Source organism: Chionomys nivalis, chromosome 15 (genome assembly GCF_950005125.1).
Source record: "Chionomys nivalis chromosome 15, mChiNiv1.1, whole genome shotgun sequence".
NCBI lineage: Eukaryota > Metazoa > Chordata > Mammalia > Rodentia > Cricetidae > Chionomys > Chionomys nivalis.
The window spans coordinates 59,199,747-59,218,998 of NC_080100.1; the positions used below are offsets into that span (position 1 = coordinate 59,199,747).

Sequence of the window (19,252 nt, forward strand, 5' to 3'; positions counted from 1 at the left end):
TAGCACAAATTCTTTTAGATAATTTTGTCAAATTGATGCTCTCCCTCTCCATAGTATTGATCTTCTCAAATAGCTGTCCATTATTAGTCTGTAAAGACTATTATTTCTGAAAATGCCTCATTTTTGGCCCTTTTATCGAACCTATTTATTTATTTATTTACTTACTTATTTATTTATTTATAGTGAGATGATACTGAAAACAAAACTAATTCCTAGATTCAAATAAAGGGATTTAGGAGGAAAATTGCATAAGTCTTGCAGAATACCTTTCATAGTGTAAGCAAATTAATTATTGAACTTCTGGATAGTTAGGTTATTAGTAATTTTTGTAGTTTCTCAGATCTTACCTCTCCTAAGGCAATTACAATGATTTGGAGTAGGTGTAATAATAGTTATCGGCCAGCAGGTGTCTCAGTTGCAGCCACATGGCAGAGAGATGCTAGCAGCAGCAAGCAGCACTAGCTTGCAAATTTTAGCCTTTCAAATAAATGCTCATGGTAACTCATTAGGATTTGAATTAACTTTTTCCTAATGACTTTTTTTTGTTGTTGTTGTTACTGTATTTCTGTTTATTTCAGGTGTGTGCATATTCAGGTCCCATGGTGCACATGTAAATGTTCGAAGATAACTCATGTGGAAGTTGGTTCTCTCTCTTCACAATGGGGATTTAGGGGTCAAACTCAGATTGTCAGGTTTGGTGGCAGGTGCTTTTACCTGCTGAGCAATCTTGATGGCCATTTTTTTTTAAAAAAACCCTCAATTTTAAGTTTAGAATTTTGTTATTGTTTTGTTGTTTCAAGATAGGTTTCTATGTGTGTAGCTTTGGCTGTCCTGAAACTTGCTCTATAGACCAGGCTGGTTTCGAGCTCAGAAATCCTCTTGCCTCTGCCTCCTAAATGCTTGGATTAAAGGTGTATGCTACCACTGCCTGGTGAATTTTTTGTTAAGTTTCAGTAGTTCTACATGTATTCCAAATGTTAGTCATGTTTTTTTTGTCTATATGCTTTGCAAAGATTTTCTCTTGGTGTGTAGCTTGTCTTTGCCACATCTTAATGAAGTCCCTTGAAGAACAAACACTTTTCCTCATCCATACCAATTATTTTCTGAAAATGTGGGTATACAGGGGTATTCCTTTTTATTCCTAATGTTCGCAGTTTGTACCTTTCTCTTTGTTTTATTGATAGAATTTAGTCGAGCTTCTTTTTATTATGTCTCATTGTCTGCAAAGTGGCAGTTTATAGACATTCTCTAACACATTATTTCACCAGTACTTTTGTGTCTGTCGGTGTAAAACAGAACAGTGTATAGAGCGCTTATCTGCCCATGTCAGTTATGTTTTAGAGTGGCAACAAAAGCATGGATTTGTAATTATGAATAAAAATTATACACAATCTTAGATTGCTGTGGAGAAATTAGCACTAAGTTTTGAGGGTGTGTTATGTACCTCATGCAACTTTGAGAGGATCAATAAAAGAATAATGAATAATGTAGATGCTTACTGTGTTTTGAAGACCACAAAATGGTTACGTACTATAAGGAAGATATATATGGGATCTAGACAGTCCTTTTAATTTTTCAAGACAATTTCTTAGTTTTGTATAATATGTTAAATTTGTATGTTTTTTTCTTCTGTATCCTAATCTAATCAGCTACCAAGAATTTTCTATTCTAATTGCTTTAAAATTTGACCTCCACATTTTTCCTTATTGGGGGTTGTTTAAGCCCTACATTTCTCTTCCTGAAGGTGTAAGTCACAAACAATCCCACACCAGTTTGGAATTATGATTAATAGGGTGGTATTTATTTAAAGGGAAAAAAACTCGCAGATCACCGTCCCAGACAACAGCCCTCTGCACAATCAGGAAGGAGTCTAGTCGCCGGAAACGGAGCAGGAAGCAAAGAGAGAGCGAGGAGGGAAGTGGCTGCTTTTTTAAAGAGAGAGACCCCGCCCCAGTGGGCTGGTATCTCAGCGGCTATTGGCTGGAGGAGCGGAAGGACCTCCCGCAATACCTCTCCCTTTTGTTTAAATAAGAGAGTTCTAAACCTCCTACGGAATTATATACAATAAGTACAAATATCCTATTCTAACTAGCTTAGGTCTTATATAATAAATAGCTTGGCCAAGTCATGAGAGGAAAGTAACTACATTTATATAGTCTTCAACCCCATTGAAGATCTGAGAAGGAAAATAATGTTACTTGAGTAATTAGGAAGTGCAATCAAACAACTTCCAAAACATGCAACAAATCAGAGACAACTAGCTACCTGGGCAATCACCCAAGGTCACGTTTGCAGCGTTGAAGCAACCAACTTTGGTTAAGGCCTAACATAACTGACACACCATTTTCAAAGGCAAGAAACTTGTCAAAACTATCTTACCCTGTCTTGGCAGGATATGACAGTCCTGTTTTTTCCATTCACAGATACTCTGTATTTCTGTCAGTGGTTGAGGTATGGGCATTTCTTTGCCCCAAGGCCAGTTCTGCCAAAAAGAAAGGCTCCAGGTGGAGTGTCTTTGGTGCTCAACATTCTCTCGGGAATAGATCGGTGCTGCCAGGAGCAATTGTGTCTCACTATCATGAAACTCTGAGCTTAAAGGCCATTTTCTACAGCTCTTTGAAGAGGTTGAAGATTATCTATCTATACTCAGTATAATCTCTATGTATCTAAAGAACCTGATTAGTCTAATTATAAATGACAAACTTAGAATACTATTGATCTATGTAATTCTCAATACCTATCTAACTTAAAGACTAAGACAATAAACGACTGTGAAACAAATGAGGACAATGACCTCCAAATATAAACAATGTACAAATACACATTGTAGTATGGTAAATATATATCAATACATAAACAATATATAAGTATCTTAATCAGAGATAGAAATGTACACTGCAATATGGTAAATATATACAATATATATATCAATACAATATATGTCAATGTTGAAGGAGCTGCAGGCCTGCTTTTCATCCTGCCCGGCTCCTGGCCGCCTGCACGGCTAGCTTTATACCCGAAATAATTACACGGAAACTGTATTCATTTAAACACTGCTTGGCCCATTTCTATTCATCTGTGTAGCACCCCAAGGTGTGCTTACCGGGAAGATTCTAGCCTACGTCTATCCTGGGTCGGAGCTTCATTGCGCCTGCTCTGGAGAGGAGAGCATGGCGTCTGTCTCTCAGAGGAGCTGCCCTGCATCTGAGCTCACTTCCTCTTCTTCCCAGCATTCTGTTCTGTTTACTCCACCCACCTATGTTTTAACCTATGAGGGCCAAGCAGTTTCTTTATTACTTAACCAATGAAATCAACAGATTGATATATGACACTCCCACATCATGTCAATACATAAAAAATGTTTTAAACAGAGGTAGAAACATGCATGCATACAATAGTCAATATAATTTCACTTTGTATCAATATATAAGAATTGATACCAATATATTTGTCTCAAAACAATAACTCACAAGTACCAATCTATTATCCCATCATCCCATTATCCCTCTTCTTTTCTTTTTTCAAATGATCCCTGAGCTTATAAAATTCCTCCCCCAACCCTCAACCTTATACTAATTATAATCAACCCCTAACTGGTGTCCCTAAACCCAAGGGCAAACTTTACTGGGAGAGGGGATGTCGTCCTCTAGAATTACTTCCAGCTGTCATGGGGGCGACGTTCTTTCAGGGGGATCCTGTGAAAGTAAAATGATGGTTAAATTTCAAGATCAATGTCTTTTAAAATTGCAAATAGTCTCTGAGTATTTTGTGCAGGTCTGGCCAGAATGTTGTATAAGATGTGCACCATTTCAGCTAACCAAGTCTTGTGCAGCTGGTACCCAAAACAGGTCTTGTAGTAGCGCTATCAGTATCATGACGTCATATCAACCAGGTGGAGTTGTTGTTGTGGGGCCCCATCTTCTTCCTGGAAACTTCAAATGTCACTGCAGGAAAAACTCATTGTTCATTTTGAAAAATTTAAACATTAATCATATAGACATATATAGACATATATATTAAATGAAAGGCATAATAGATGTATTCAATGAAAAGTATGATAGATATGAAGAAAAGCAAAGATGTTTTCTAAACTCATTATTTCTTTTTGACATGAGACAGAAACTCCAGAAACTCTGGGTTTTTCTCTTACCAACAGGCTTGGAATTGGAGAGGGACTGAGCCAGAGTCCAACTTCAAAACCAGCTCTATAAATTTAGAAATATGGTTTAGTATATTTTACTTAAACAACCTATTCAGTTTTCTTGATAGTTCCTATTGGGCAGGTATTTTTCCATCTGTCAGTATCCAAACATCCAGGGTCCCTTGAATTTTTCAAAGATGAGTGTTTTCCTGTGGAGATAAGAACAGAACCCTGCCCCTATTCTATATGTTTTTCTTACCACCTGTATGAATATCATCATTGTGGATGAGTTGTCATTTCTCCTTTCCAAGAGGTTTCTCCTCTTCATATCGAACCTTTATTAATTTTGATGGTATCCACAATTTTTCTTCTCCTGCTGAAACAAGAGCAAAACCCCTTCCCCAACGTAGTACATCTCCTGGCTTCCATTGAGAGGTCAGCACATCTTTGAAATAAATCGGCTGATTTAGTTCCGCAGACTTTTCCATTATCCCAATGTCTTTCTGCTGCTGTCGTTCCTTTCTCATTAGCGTTAAGAAAATTCAAGGTTAATAAAGCATTATGTAATCTATTTCTGGGGCTATTTTCGGTCCCTTTCTGTTTGTTCAGCATGCCCTTTATAGTACGATTTGATCTTTCTATAACTGCCTGACCTGTAAGATTATTTGGTATACCTGTAATATGTTTTATATTATAATAATCAAAAAAGCGTTTCATTTTCTTAGATATATATGCTGGACCATTATCTGTCTTTATTTGTGCAGGTATACCTATGATGGCCATAACTTCCAATAAATGTGTGATTACTGAATCAGCCTTTTCTGAGCTCAGGGCAGTAGCCCATTGAAAACCTGAATATGTGTCTATGGTGTGGTGTACATATTTTAATTTACCAAATTCCATAAAGTGGAACACATCCATCTGCCAGATTTCATTTCTCTTAGTACCTTTTGGGTTACTCCCTGCAGGCAACAGTGTTTGATTATAGAAAGAACAAGTAGGACATCTCTTTATAATGTCCTTAGCTTGTTGCCGTGTAATGGAAAATTCTTCCTTTAGGCCTTTACTATTGACATGATGCCTCTTATGAAATTCTGAGGCCTGCAACACACTTCCAATCAATAATTGATCATTCTCAGCATTGCCTTGTGCTAGAGGACCAGGCAGACCTGTATGGGACCGGATGTGTGTTATGTACATCGGACAAAGCCTGTTCCTGATTATGTCTTGTACCTGGATAAACAATGAAGTCAACTCTGTGTTATGTGGTATAAATTCAGCGGTTTCAATATGCAAGATAACTCTTTCTGCAGATTGTGAATCTGTAAATATATTAAGAGGTTCTTTAAAATCCCTTAGCACCATAAGAATGGCATATAATTCTGCCTTCTGGACAGAATTATAAGGGCTTTGTTCCACCTTACTCAATTCATCTGACTTGTAACCTGCTTTCCCTGATTTATTTGCATCAGTATAGAACGTACGGGCTCCAGTTATTGGAGCATCACTTACAATTCTAGGAAGAATCCAAGAAGTTCTCTTTATGAGGTTAAGTCTACCACTTTTGGGATAGTTGCTATTAATTTCTCCCAAAAAATTAGCACAAGCTCTTTGCCATGGTTCATTGTCTTCCCATAACTTTTTTATTTCTTCAGTAGTAAAAGACACTATAATTTCTGCTGGGTCTATACCTGCTAGTTGGCGAAGTCTCAGCTTTCCTTTTATAATTAATTGAGAGACTTTGTTCCACATAAGTTTTTAATTTTTTACTTGCTTTATTAGGTATAAATATCCACTCTAAAATAATATCTTCTCTGTGCATTAAAATCCCTGTTGGAGAAATTCTGGAAGGCAATATGACTAGGATGCAGCTAAGATTTGGGTTCACCCTATCCACATGTGCCTCCTGTAATTTTTCCTCAATCGTTGTCAGTTCCTTTTCTGCTTCAGCTGTCAGTTTTCTTGGACTATTCAAATCTTTGTCACCATCTAAGGTTTTGTTTAAATGAACTATTAGATCAGGTGTTATCCCAACAGCTGGTTGTAGACTGGAAATGTCTCCTAACAATCTTTGGAAGTCATTAAGAGTCTTTATCCGGTCTCTCCTAATTTGTGCGTTTTGCGTTTTAATTTTCTCTAACCCTATTCTGTAACCTAGGTAATTAATAGAATTTCCTCTTTGAATTTTTAAGGGGCAATTTGTAATCCCCATTTAGGCAAGACTTTCTTTACTTCTTCAAACATCCTTTCTAAAGTATCTTTATTTGAATCAGAAAACAAAATGTCATCCATAAAATGATAAATTATAGACTTCGGAAATTGCTTACGAATTATTTCCAATGGCTTACTTACAAAATATTGGCACAGTGTAGGACTATTGAGCATCCCCTGTGGGAGGACAGTCCATTGATAGCTCCTATTAGGCTGAGAATTAATATAAGTAGGCACTGTGAAGGCGAATTTTTCTCTATCCTTTTCTTATAACGGTCTAGTAAGTAAACAATCTTTCAAATCAATAAATGTAAGAGGCCATCCTTTTGATAAATGAGAAGGCAAAGGAATTCCAGATTGTAGTGGGCCCATAGGTTGAATTACCTTGTTGATAACTCTTAGATCTGTCACCATTGAGATTTCTTTTTTACAACAAACACAGGAAAATTCTAAGGGCTGGTTGATTCTTCAATATGGTGAGCATTTAGTTGCTCTTGCACCAGGTGTTCCAATGCCTGTAATTTATTTTCAGCTAGAGGCCACTGTTTGATCCATATTGGCTTCTCAGTTAGCCATTTTAAAGGTAGGGCTGTTGGTACCTCTAAAGGTTTGGTATTTGCTGTATGTTCTTGTACAGCCTGAATGGCTGGTGACCTTTTTACATAATACCTCATCATATCCTTCCCAGAATTATGAGTTCCTGGAACTACAAGAATGTTAATCTGTGTATTCTATTGCTGTAGCAGGTCATGGTCCCATAAATTTATTGCAATATTGGCTATATATGGCCTTATTCTTCCTATTTGCCCTTCGGGCCCTATGCATTCAACCCATCTTGTGCTTTGTTTTACACGAGATAGAGTTCCAATTCCCAGAACTGAACATCTACCTCTTGAAGAGGCCAATTCGGATGCCAAGATTCTGGAGTAATGATACTTACATCCGCACCTGTGTCTAATAAGTCTTCAATAAAAGTGCCATTTATACAGACTCTTAACTTTGGTCTTTGATCGTTAATAGAAGTCTGCCAAAATATACATTTACTCTGTCCTACTGGGTTTTTTGACTTATCCTCCAGGCGTAATTCATCATTTACACCAGTATTACCTTTTACAACAGAAATTGGAGCTTTTAATTTTCTTGGTGAGGCACGTTCTCCACTGTGACTGGGAATGACTGGGCCACTGTTGACTTGGGGGCCTGCCTCTCGAGTTTCCCGATGATATTGGGTTGCCCTGTCTGTCTGTTGTTGACCTGCATTCGTTGGACCAATGCCGGCCTTTACCGCATCTCCTACATATACCTGAAGGCTGAGGTCTCCTATTTTTGTCATTCCCAGAAGAGATATTATTCCTAGAAATTCTTTGCCTGCAATGCCTTTGCAAATGTCCTAATTTACCACAATTAAAACACCTGGCAGTTTGATGTCTCCTCATTGCTGTGGAAATCGCTTTTCCTACCCAAGATTCATCATTATAGCTAAACGTCTCAACATTCATTGTATGCTGAATCCATTCATCCATAGGTGCTGATCTAGACCTTAAAGGCCCAATTATCTTTTTGCATTCTATGTTTGCATTCTCAAAAGCTAGAGATTCAAGAAGTAGTCGTCTAGCTTCTGGGTCTGTTACCCCTATGTCCAGAGCCTTAATTAATCTTTGCAAAAAGTCAATAAAGGGTTCTCTCTGTCCCTGCCTAATCCTGGTATATGATTCAACTCCTTTTGCTGGATCTTGTATCCTATTCCAAGCATTTAAAGCTGCTTGGTGACATAGACACAGTACTTCATCGTCATAAAGAGCTTGGACCTGTGGATCAGCATATTCTCCTGCACCAAGAATTTGATCTTGGGAAACCTCCACACCTTTTGCTCTTCCTTGCTGTTCCATATGTTTGGATTCTTCTGTGAAATAGATTCCAAACATCAAGGAAGGTCCAGTATCTAAAACTGCAGACATTAACTGATGGAAATCATGGTGGGTAGCCCTAGCATTAGAAGCCCAAGTCCTTATCCTTTCCTTAACATATGCATAGTGCAAGCCAAAATTAACAATAGCTTGCTTAATTTCTTTTAGATCATTCATTGCTATTGGCGTCCATCTAGCTTCTCTGACTCCCTTTGAGCCTTTAGAAGTTGACGCTTTGTCAGAATTAAGTATAGGGTCTGTCGCTAAAACCCTGTGTAAGCCAGTTCTAATAGCTGGTGGTGGCATTGTATCCTGTCCTTGTGCCTTCTTACTCTGTTCACCAGCTCCAATAATTTCTTCCATCATTTCAAGTCTTTTTATTAGTGTTTCATTTGAATCCTGAATCTCCTGACCTGCATGAGTTTCTAGTAAAGATTGTATGGTTCTTAGGAGTGCCATATTCTTTCTAAATGATAGAATATTCAAAAGAATACTGAAACCTAGTAACCAGTAAATTAAGTTATCCCCATAGTCATATAAACCTTGCATGATATAACCCATTGTATTAGTAAACAAAACAGTAAAATTTGTGTTGGAAATGAAAACTGCCATATTACCTATTATCCAGCAGGTGGTGCTGTTGCGAAGTCACGACGAAAACGGGGTCCTGTTTCAGTGTGCCCCTAGTATTTGTTAAAAACTGGGAAATGCAAGGTGCTCAACAAAGTAAATGTAATTAAATCAATTCTGTACACGGAACCATAAACCCAGAATCCAGGGGTAGAGAAGATTAACCCAGCAGCCGTGTATGTCTCTACGTGACAGAGTCGCCCCGAGGGGTTGCAGCTTTCAGCAACTGGCAACCGTGTCCTCTGGTTCGAGCCGCTTAAGAGCTGCGCTTGCAAGGGAGATTAGAAAATGACTCAGGAAAGAGCAAACCACGTGGGCAGAGACTACGCGGGCCTATGGGGTTTAAATCCACGTGGGGAGGTAAACGATAGGGTGTGTGGGGACTTGAAGTCAATCTGAGGTGTCTAAAGGGAAAATATAAAGAACTACAGCAAGAAAAGCGACTGCGTAATAATTCATATTAAATTGCTGGCTGCACGCACAAGGCACAGGCTGCAAGGCACAGGCCACGGCTGAGGGAGGGAGGGCTCGCGCCAAGCCGAACTGGTGACAGGCAGCCGAGCGGGGGAGGGAGGGGTCCTAAAACCAAACGTTCAGGTGCCAGATGAAGGCGTAAATCACAAACAATCCACACCAGTTTGGAGTTATGATTAATAGGGTATTTATTTAAAGGGGAAAAAACTTACAGATCACCGTCCCAGACAACAGCCCTCTGCGCAATCAGGAAGAAGTCTAGTCGCCAGAACCAGAGCAGGAAGCAAAGAGAGAGCGAGGAGGGAAGTGGCCGCTTTTTTAAAGAGAGAGACCACACCCCAATGGGCTGGTATCTCAGCGGCTATTGGCTGGAGGAGCGTAAGGACCTCCCGCAACATCTTCCTTTTGGGATACTGTGTTAATTTTCCCCTTCATCCTGTCTTTTCCTCAACTAACTAAGAAGTCTCTTCATTAAACTTTTTATTTCAACCTAAATAATAATTAAGGGAATCATTATACATTCTGAAATAGTACATATTAGTCTAAAAGGAAGCCTAAAGCTTAAAGAAAAATGCCTTTTAAAGTTATTGCTTGTGATGTGTTCTATTCTCATTTTAATTTTGTTCTATTCTATTTAAAACAAATATTGGTAGAAATCAGTTAAATTAAAAACTTCTTTATATTACTTCCCAGAATGATCTTGTATAGATAAATAGTAGACTATTTCTTGAAACCTTTTGTGAATATCCTTGTCTAGACAGTAGTAGCTTTTAAACCTAATTTTGGCAAAGATGCAAAAATAGGCCTTCATCAGTGACATAGCATATATACATTAACAGACAAATATAATGGAGACAACACTTTGATAAAGACCATTACAAATTGTGATGCACCCTATTTATAGTCCTTTTTTAAAAATTTTTTTTTCTCTGTTTATCTCATTTAATGAAAATATATGATGATTTCTTGTCCCAATACCTCGGGCTTGCACATTAAGCAAAGACATTAAAATCACCTTAACCTGTTCTTCAGGGTTGTTCTTCTGTGCTCTACTGCTTATTCCGTAAATCAGAAAGTGAAAGCTCATGATTGAGCTGTGCCATCTGTTCCCTAGTGGAAATCCCCTTCGCTGTATCACAAAATGACAGACAAGTGTGAGGGAACTGAGTTCATGTGGAATAGGTCAATCAAAAACAGTAGCCACACGTTAACAGTGAACGGAGGAGATAGCCTATTCTAGGATGACAGCTCTCACACATTAACCCACCCCACGGAAGTGCCTTCAGTAACCTGTGAGCCAGGTCATCTCCCACTAGGTTCCACCTTTTAAAAGGCCACTTTTCTCCTTTCAGTGCTAGGCAGTGAACCCAGGGCCTAGCGTATATATCTAGGCAAGCACTGCTCCACTGAGCTGTATTTTTAGCCCTTCCACTGCCTCTTAGCATCAATATATGGGCACCAGATCTTCTGAATCCTTGAGGGAATCACACCCAAATTACGGCATATAGCATGCTTAATTTTGTTATTGTATAAGTAGATTTTGTACTGAGGGCAGTATATTTATGCACAGTACTTTTACACTAACATTTCTGGTGTTAACTAAAAGGTAACTATGTAAAACAAAGGCATTGCATTTTTCACAGGCTTTTTGTATGTCTTCTTTTTCATTTCTCTTTTTATTTGAAGAGGTTTACTAATCACATTTTATGCATTTTCAGATTTCAAGTTCTGTGTTCTTTTTACCTTTAGAGTATGTAACAGAAACCAGATAGAGAGTAGACGTAGTATTTGGTAGCTGTCAGCTCTTAAATCCTTAATATCTGTGTAAATATTTTCCTTAAATACTAATTAAAATTTACCAGTGAATAACATCTGGAGTAGGAATATACATTTTTGAGAAGTTACTAATTGTTGACTTAATTTTTTAAAATAACTTCAATTCAGATTATCTTTTTCTGGTGTGAATTTAGGCAGATTATGTATTTAAAGGATGAGTACTCTTCATATAGATTTTTAAATTTCTGAGTACCGAATTATTATAATTGGAATTTATTATTCTTCTGGAGTTTATGGGATCTATAATAATACTTCAATTCCTGATACTAGTAATTTTTAGCTTATTTAAAAATATCAATTTTTGGATGGTGAAAAGTACCAACTTTAAAAAAAGATATTTTTATATTGTTTTGCATACATGTATCTTTACATACCACATATGTACAGTGCCCTTAAAGGTTAGAATAAGGTGTCTGATCCCCTGAATTGGAGTTACAGATAGTTGTGAACGTCCATGTTGATGTTGGGAATGGAACCTGGGTTCTCTGTAGGAGCAGCAAGTGCTAGTCTTAACTGCTAAGTCATCCTACAGCTTCTTTTTTGATGCCTAATGCTTTTTAAAAGTTTTCTTATTATTTCTGCCTCCCAACTTATCCATGTGTTTTGTTTTCTACCTTCCTTGTTAGACTGCTCAGTATATTAGTCACAGTGTTTTAAAGTTTCCATCCCGAGATTCCATGTTCGGTTGTGGTACTTGCATTGTCTTTTCAAACTGTATTTTGTATTTTTTAGCATGTAAATAGTAAATGTGATATATTACATGGAAGGACTGTTATAAACAGGCGATTAGGAATGCAGTGACAGAGCAGACAGTCTGTGTCCCATGAGTGGGTCTGAATTTAGGTGATTCTATGTTCTCAACAGTGTTTTTAGTTATCTCCTGCAACTCCTGTCCTTAACTGGGACAGAATTGCTATAGGAGTCCATTACTCCTCTTCCTCTGGAGGAAAGGCTAAAGGCAGTTGGAATCTTCCACTTACCTAGTTAGGCTTTGGTAAATTAAATTTCTTTGAAGGGAGGTATTCTTAGAAGAACTTAAGTACATAGTACAAAATGGTAGTAAATTTATTTACTCAAATAAACAAAAATATAACAAAAATAAAGAACAAATAAATAAAATTATTTTTTTAAGGGAGAAACCATACCCTGTATAAAAAGTTAGTGCATCTTTGTATTATACTGCATATTAGAATGTCTAATTTTTAAAATTACTCTTTAATGCTGGGGGCATATCCCTGTGGTAGAACATTTGCCTATTGTGTCTTGCCACAAGTTCAGTCCCTAGTACTGAATAAAAGAAAAATGTTTTCAGTTCCTGTTTGAGATAGGTATAGTGGTGTACACTTTTAATCTCATCATTTCTATTTCATATTTAAGGTGGTAGGAGAGTTGTGGATTTTTAACTTTGTCCTGTTCATTACTTTTTAAAAGGATGAATTCTCTTTAGATTTTCTTACATGCTACACAGGAAGCTGGAAGTGTCTTTGAAAATGTTTAAAGTTTTTTTTTTTCCCTCTTTACTTTGAGACAACATCACTGTGTTTCTCTAGACCTAGGTCTGGGACTTATTTCAAACATGATGGACTAGAACTCATGGTAATTCTTCTGCCTCAGCCTGCTGGGTGCTGGAGTTTACATGCATGTGCCCCCATGCCAACTTAACTTTTTAATAGAGAGATTGGTTTATGGAAATTTGAGCATCTTTTAGCAGTATAAGCAAAGAACAATGATTTATGTGTACAAAGTGTAGTAGTGAAAGAACGAAAATGGGTATACGTGATCATAAAGTGAGAAGTTTTGTCCAAAATAATAAAGATGAAATTTGGTTGGTAGCTTTTTGAAATTTTTTTTTTTAGTGAGGTTGGATATTTATTTAGTGGGTTATGGAGGGGAAAGGGAGAAGGGGAGAAGAGCAGAGAGGCAGAGACAGTGAGGGGGGAGATGGAAGCTGCCTTTTTGAGAAGGAGACAGAAAAGTCTGAGAAATAAACATCTAGCTGTCTTTTTCCAACTATTTAGTTGATTTTCTTGTTCTTACCTCTGTAAATTTAATAAAGATACTGTAATGTGTTTAATTAAAACCTAGATATTTTGTCAGAAGGAAGCAGTTTTGAACAAATAACAAGGAATTATAGCAAGTCAGTATGCCAGCTTTTTATATAAGTGTACAGTAATATTTAACCACTGTAAACTGTGGTATTTAGTATAAAAAACAGGTAATGTTTGACGTTTTAGACAGATAAATAACTTAGGATCTTCTGTATTTCAGGTATGTGTTATCTGCAATCCAGCATAGATATTCGTATAGGAGTTCTCTTAAGATTCTTAAATTTAGTAAACTTCTTTCTTGCCTTAATTCAGCTTATCCTAAATTTTCATAATTAGTGATTGTTCGCACAGTTTAAGGAACATAGCAATAGCACCATAATAATTTTCTAAGCTTTTGGTGCTTATAAACTAATACAGGGGAAGAAATGCTTCGCAAAACTGTTTGTGGCTTTAGTTCTCTTAATGAATTATTGCATTGAAAGAGTATATTTAAATTCCTTTGCTTCAGTATTTCTTTTTGAGAATTTGGTAGCATTTTCTTTTTTGATTCATAGGGATATTGATACTTTATAAATAGCAAAACTATTTAACATGATGTATTTAGTATATAAATTTTACATACAGTTCTTTTCCTTATGTACTTGACACACAATGTTTTTTTTTTAGCAGCATGCTTATTTATTCCAGTCATATAAACTAATATTCCCAACATTTCAAAGTTAGCTGTGTAAACAACTGGAAGAAATATGGAGAGAGTGCTGTCCGCAAGCAGGGTCATTGTTACTTTCTGTGTCATTCCATTTTTTAGTGTATGTGCAAAGTGAACATTGTATGTATGTGTGTATGTGTTCCTGTGGAAGAAGGGAGGTGTCTACCATCTACTGTCTGATGCTGCTAAAAATTATCGTGATACTGAGGTCAACTGCCACAGGAATGGAAACCCGTACAAATGTCTAAAGAGTAAATGAATCTCGACTATGCAAGTGAATATTGTTAGCATTGTGTATGGACAGTGATATCAATAAATTATGCTTTTGTGTTTTTTCCCTCCCCTTTGGACATATAACTATGATGAGTAGGACAGTTATAGATACATCAGAGAAATAAACTATAGTGGTATATTATTTGTGTTTTAATTAATAAAGCTTGCCTGAAGGTCAGAAGGCACAGAAGCCATACTAGTCAGCCATACAGGTCAGAGAGTGGTGGCATACACCTTTAATCCCAGGACTCAGGAGACAGGGGCAGACAGATCTCTGTGAATTGTCACCAGGGTTTACATAAGATTGAATCTGTTTTAAAGAGAAACACAGCTCACATCGAGGTGATGCCAGCACTTGGGATTACATGCCTTTAATCCCAGCTCCAGGGAGATGGAGACAGGAGTGATGTGGCTGGATAGAGAGAGGAATATAAAGGAGAAGAGACAGGAACTCAGTGGAGTATAGAATCTTGAGGATTTGTGGAGACAGGATCTCACCCTTTTGGTCTGAAGATTTGGTAAAGGTAAAAGGTCTGTCTAGTGGTTGAGTGCTTTGCTTTTCTGATCTTCAGATTGAATCCCGATATCTGTCTCTGGGTTTTTATTATTTGTGATACAATAAGCTGCTGCGTTGGTGAATATTCTTAATTTTAGTAGATTCACTTTCCCTTTTATATTTGATGTGTTTTGGGGGTCATGTGTAAGAAATCCTTGTGTATATTTAGTTGTATACATACACTTTTCTACATTACTTTCTTTTTCATTAGCAGCTTTATTTTATCTCCCACTTTTCCAAATATATGTGTATGTATGTTTGTATGTATGTAAGGAATTGTTTTTTGTATGTGGGACAAGAAAATGATCAAGATTAACTTAAAAAGTAGATATTCTGTTGACTACTTTCCATCAAGTAAGAAATATCTTTTCTAGCTAATTATCATAGAGAACCCCATTCTCATTACTGAAAGCAGTCGTTGGCGACTTTTCTCTATTTGTTCGACCTACAATAGTTCAGCTACAATCTTCCAGGTTTATTGGCCTGAGAACTCACTTTTTTCTGGTGTTATATTGTACTTTTGATTCTGGTGTCACCAATCCTGTCTTCAGTATTTTCTACCTTTTTAGGTTACCTTTTTCTGATTTCTTGAGGTAGAAACTTTATTGATTTCAGCCCCCCCCCTTTTAACTCTTTTTTTGGTAATACATTTTTCCCCCTTTTTATTGAGCTATATTTTTCTCTGCTCCCCTCTCTCCCCCCCCCTTCTACCCCTGTCACAATCCCCATGGTCCCAGTTTACTCAGGAGATCTTGTCTTTTTCTCCTTCCATGTAAATTAGATCCATGTATGTTTCTCTTAGGGTCCTCTTTGTTGTCTAGGTTCTCTGGGATTGTGAATTGTAGGCTTGCTCTTCTTTGCTTTATGTTTAAAAGCCACTTAGGAGTGAGTACATATATTTGTCTTTTTTAGTCTGGATTACTTAACTCAATATGATGTACCTAGATCCATCTGCTTGTCTGCAAATTTTAAGATATCTTTTTTTTTTTCTGCTATGTAGTGCTCCACTGTGTAAATGTACCACATCTTTTTTGTTCATTCCTCAGTCGTGGGGCATTTAGGTTGTTTCCAGGTTCTGTCTATGACAAATAATGCTGCTATGAACACAGTTGAACACATATCTTTGTAGAATGATTGAGCATCCTTTGGTTATATATGCAAAAGTGGTATTAGTGGGTTTTGGGGTAGATTGTTCTTAATTTTCTGAGAAATAGCTATACTGATATCCGAAGTGTCTGTACAAGTTTGTACTCCCACCAACAATGGATGAGTGTTCCCTTTATGCCATATCCTTTTCAGCATGAGTTGTCATCAGTGTTTTTTATATTGGTCATTTTTACAGACCAATCTCAGAGTTGTTTTGATTTGCATTTCTTTGATGACTAAGGATGTTGAGCATTTCCTTAAGTGTCTTTCAGCATTTTAGATTCCTCTGTTGAAAGTTCTCTGTTTAGGTCTGTACTCTGTTTTTTACTGGATTATTTGTTCTTTTGGTGACCAGTTTCTTGAGTTCTTTGTATATTTTGGAGATTAGCCCTCTGTCTGATGTGGGGTTGGTGAAGATCTTTTCCGATCCTGTAGACTGTCTGTCTTGTTGACCACATCCTGCTTTATAGAAGCTTCTCAGTTTCAGGAGGTCCCATTTATTAATTGTTTCTCTCTAAATACAACTTGGGTTATATTTAGGAAGTTGTCTCCTGTGCCAGTGCGTTCAAGTGTACTTCCCTCTTTTCTCTTCTATGAGATCAGTGTGATTATTGATGCCTTTGATCCATTTGGACTTGAGTTTTGTGTATGGAGATAGATACGGATCTATTTTCTTTCTTCTACATGTTGATATCCAGTTATGCCAACACCATTTGTTGAATATGGTTTTTTTTTCAATTTTATATTTCTTGCTTCTTTCACTAAAATCAGGTGTTTATAGGAATCTTCGATTCCATTCCATTGGTCCTCCTGTCTGTTTTTGTGCCAATACAAGGTTGTTTTCTGTACTGTAGCTCCATAGTAGAGTTTAAAGTCAGAGATTGTGGTGCCTCCATAAGTTCCTTTATTGTACAGGATTGTTTTGGCTATCCTGGTTTTTTTGAGTTTTTTGTTTGTTTGTTTGTTTTTCCATATAAAGTTGAGTGTTCTTTGAAAGTCTGTGAAGAATTTTGATGGACATTGCATTGAATCTGTAGATTGCTTTTGGTAAGATTGCCATTTTTACTATGTTAATTCTACCTACCCAGGAGCATGGGAGATCTTTTCATTTTCTGGTGTCTCCTTCAATTTCTTTTTTCAGAGATTTAAAGTCCTTGTCATAAAAATCTTCCACTTGTTTGGTTAGAGTTATTCCAAGATATTTTATGTTATTTGTTCAGGTTTTATTTTTCAATATTACAGATTTCTCTTTAATTATAGTATTTGTAAGTCAAAATTGGTAGATGAACTACCACTTTTTGATTTGCTTCTTTGAATTAACAAGCTATTAACAAATACAGAAATGCTTAATTTGTAAATAAATTGGTAACCTTTAAAGTTTTAGTAAAGAATAATAATTACTTTAAAATTTTTACATTTCTTTTGGTTCATGTCTTAGAATAGTACCAGGTGTGTCTTTGGAAATGTCTTCTCTCTAAACTTATGATCTAAAAGTAGTGAAGGGACTTTTGCCACCTAATGTCATTTTTTTATATATTTGTTTTGTATGCATGTGTGTGAGAGAAAGAGAGCACGAGCTCACATGTAGAGTGGCGGACAACTTGTGGCAGTTGGTTGTCTCCTACTGTGGAGTTTGATAGCAGTTTGTCAGACTTTCAGCAAGAGCTTCAAGCCATCTCACCAGCTTGAAGATAGTAATTTTCTGGTTAATTACATTAAGGCAAAGTAATGTACTCTGGGCATTTTTGGCTATTTTTAATGGGGTATGGTTGATTCAGCATATAGTCAGTATTAGGTAACTGCCTGTAGTCACTTGTTGTAGAAAGATGCATTTCTAATATATATGGATGTTGTTATCTTATGCAGTATGATAATCCTGGTCTTTTAGTGGTTCTTCTGAGCTTCTCAGAGTAGTGAGAGCAAAGCAGCCTCCAGTAACACACCTCCTTCAACAAGGCCATACCTCCCTAAACTTCTGTACACTGTGCCACCAATCAGGACCACGTATCTAAATGCCCAAAACTCTGGATGACATCACAATGAAATGTTATCACAGCATATATGCAAATTATGTTCTATCTTTTATTTTTTTAAAGATTTATTTACTATGTATACAGTGTTCTGCTTGCATATATGCCTGCAGGCCAGAAGAGGGCACCAAATTTCATTATGGATGGTTGTGAGCCACTATGTGTTTGTTGGGAATTGAATTCAGGACCTCCAGAAGAATAGCCAGTACTCTTAACCTCTGAGCATCTCTCCAGCCCTTTTCTGTATTTTTTAATTCTATTTTGTTGTTTAGCAAGCAAATTCTGTTTTCAAGTTTATCTGCCTCATATTAAATGCTTAATTTCCTACTAATCTCATTTAGCTCTTAATTTTGTAAATTTGATTACTTATTTTTAAATGTTTTGATTTTTATGCTTCTATTTTATGGTTATGTTTGTATTTTCTCTTTTCTTGATTTATATTTATATTTAATAAATTTATCTTCTTAATTTTTTTGTGATACTGAAAATTTTGAATTCCTGATCCTCCTTCTACTCCCAAAATACTGAGATTACATGAAAACGGAGGCTGCACGAAACACCCTGTCTGGTTAAAACTTTCTCTGTGAGATAAAGCTTTTCCTTTTGAGACTTTTAAAAATGAAATAGAAGTAGGTTAATTTCGACTAATGTCCATATGTAGTATAGTTTAAAAGGAGAACATAATGTTTGCAGCTGTAGATGTATAAAGGGTTTTATAGAAGTATACTTTTGACAGGATCTCGACCTAGACTGGTATTTTGATAAGCAGAAGCAGGATGATGAGTTTCTATGTGAAAGAATGTGTATTAAATAATATCTGTGATACAACAAACATTCTAGTTTGGCTAAGAGAAATATTGCAGCCCTTCACACTGTCCTTTGAATTGTCTGTACTTCATTTGTTTTAGAGGGTTTATAATTTTAGCAAATAATAAAGTTCATACCAGTCTAACATAACCAATTTTAGGAGAGACAAGTGTTGTGTAAGACAGTTTGGATGGCATTTTGAAAGTTACAGAAAAATCTTTGAAGTAGTATGATCAGCTACAGAACATGTGATCAGGTAACAAAGGATTCCCTGGCCATTGAATTGGCACACCAAAAAATATTTATATTCTCTGTAAGAAGAGTTGAGCTTAAATATATGGCTGTCTTAAAATCCAGGGCACTGTTCAGTTTCCTGTTTTCCTGTCAGGGTAGTAAAACTAAAACTAGGTAAAATACTGTTTTCTACTAGATTCTAAGTACTTTGTTATATCAGTGGATTTTTTTATATAGAGAGTTGTTGTAA

At 36.6% G+C, this 19,252-nt stretch overlaps 1 protein-coding gene across 1 annotated transcript in view; it reads left to right on the plus strand.

Moving 5' to 3' along the window:
* Positions 1-19,252, plus strand: part of Rasa1 (RAS p21 protein activator 1) — an 88,036-nt gene that overhangs the window by 24,512 nt on the left and 44,272 nt on the right. The gene's annotated exons all lie outside the window — the stretch shown is intronic.